The sequence below is a fragment of the Gekko japonicus genome, unplaced genomic scaffold (genome assembly GCF_001447785.1).
Source record: "Gekko japonicus isolate JY-2015 unplaced genomic scaffold, Gekko_japonicus_V1.1 scaffold1233, whole genome shotgun sequence".
Classification (NCBI taxonomy): domain Eukaryota; kingdom Metazoa; phylum Chordata; class Lepidosauria; order Squamata; family Gekkonidae; genus Gekko; species Gekko japonicus.
In genome coordinates this window covers 517,041-519,163 of record NW_015167087.1, presented here as the reverse complement: position 1 = coordinate 519,163, position 2,123 = coordinate 517,041, and positions in this window count along the sequence as shown.

The window sequence follows — 2,123 nt, the reverse complement described above, 5'->3', positions numbered from 1 at the left end:
GGATGCTTGGGTACCTGAAAGACTGCTGCTGACGTATTATGTCCTCTATTGTACAATGAAAACTGGGACATGACACTCTCCAGTTCTTATGCTGAAGATCACCACCCAAGATGTCCCCATCAATACTTACACATTACTGATTATTCTGTTTTCTGTATACTATATTTATTTACTTTTCAATAGGCTGTCTTTGCATATTTAAAAACAAAGAAGGTGAACTCATTCATCTGGTTAAAGGTCTATGCAAAATAAAATGCTATTGTTGCCTACGAAAATCAACACTTCAAACTGTATCATGGCAGCTTCAGTGTGTGAAAGGGCAGTGGCACAGTGCATGGTGTATCGGTAATCATGTACAAGCATTGATTTTAAAGGTGATACAGGTGAATGCTAGGTTGCTGTAGTGGTTAAGGGCCAAATGAGATATTACGTGTACATGCAACCACCCAGCAAGGCAAATAATACTCCCAGGGACAATTTTGGATTACGAAAATGGCACAGGGGAGAGCCTGAATGCCTGACCCCACCAGCTGCAGTCCTAATCCAAATTTGACTCCTGAAGCACTTGGTAAATTAGTTCCAAGTGGTTTCCATCTGACTGAACCAAGTCAGGTTGGGGAAAGCCTGGCCCAACTTGTTAAAAAGTCTAGTTTGGTGTTTTAGTGTTAGGCTAGGATTGATGAGAGTTCAATTTAAATCCCCACTCAGTCCTCTGAATAACTTAGGAAGGCCACTAAGCCCTACATTGATGCAAGTAGGAAAAGTGGTAAGCATGCTAGTGCATCTTGGGCAGGGCCGGATTTAGATGAAGAGAGGTCCTAGGCCACTCCACTTGTGAGGCCCTTCCCAATCCCCCACCCTCACGACTAGAAGAAAATGGAAGAATGTTATAAACAAAATTGACTGAAGCCAAGGATAATAACAGGTATTTAAAATTCTGCAGTTCACATTTTCTCCTCTAAAGGACATAAGATGTTATTGTTAAATACCATAGTGATTGAAAAAAATGCATAAATGTTAAAATTAACACTGAAAAGCTTTTGCAATAACTGAACTATAAACCTTTTGTGGAAATGTAAACCTTTAGGAAAATGAAGTTGTAATGTTATTTAAAAAAAACAACACACCCTTGAGTTTACAAATTATACTGCCTGAGAAGTGTAAATAATATGATCATGATTACCTGACAGTGTGGCACTTTTATAATATACTTTATGTTGTCATTATACAGCCAGTTTTAAAATACATATTAAAAAGTAAACTACAACCATCAAATACAGTAAGACTAAAAATGTTTTTTCTAGCCTTCCTCATAGCAAAATCATCCAAAACTTCATCAAAATTTGTTTAAGTTTGTCACTTTCAATGTACAGAATGCTCAGTGTGGACAACCTCACTTGAGACATCATGGCCCTTAATTCATTTTTAATTCTTTTGAGTCTTGAAAAACTCCTCTCTCCCTGAGCAGTTAGTGACCATAAAGCTAAGAAATAGCTGCAAGATTGCTTCCACATTAGGAAAGGCCATCTGAATTTTTCCTTTTATATAATTTGATAAAGGTCTGTATGAGAAAGAGAGTGCTCTTCTGTAAGCCTATGGCTTTGTCTCACGTACAGGTGAAAGTGCAAAAGTTCATCAATAAGTTTCAGCTCAATATCTTCTGGGTATGCTTCCATCAACAGTTCAACACCTTGCTGAATTTCTTGCTTAGATGCTGTCAGATAAGCAAGAATTGTGCAACAGTACTTCTTTTTAAATTGGCTTCAAGTGCATCTAATATAGGAATGAAGGATTTTATCCTACACTTATCTCTTGAAGAAAGTACATCTAAGGCATCAGGTGCACTTCTGTCATTTCTTTGCCATTCCCTTACTCTTTGTCTCCTTGTTTTGTAGTTAACATTTGGTAAGGTGGCTTTTGCTTGTTTCTCAAGCTCATTAAAATCTTCTCTAATTTTCCTTGAAAAATCCAGAAGTGAACTGTACAAACTTGCACAAGAACTCCATAACAGGTCTGATTTCTGAAGGGCTTTGCTGACCTTGTGAAAATGACCTAGCACAAAGGTTCAAAAATGCAACATAGACACAAATTCCAGTTCTTCCATTTCCTGCAAAAGATTGTTA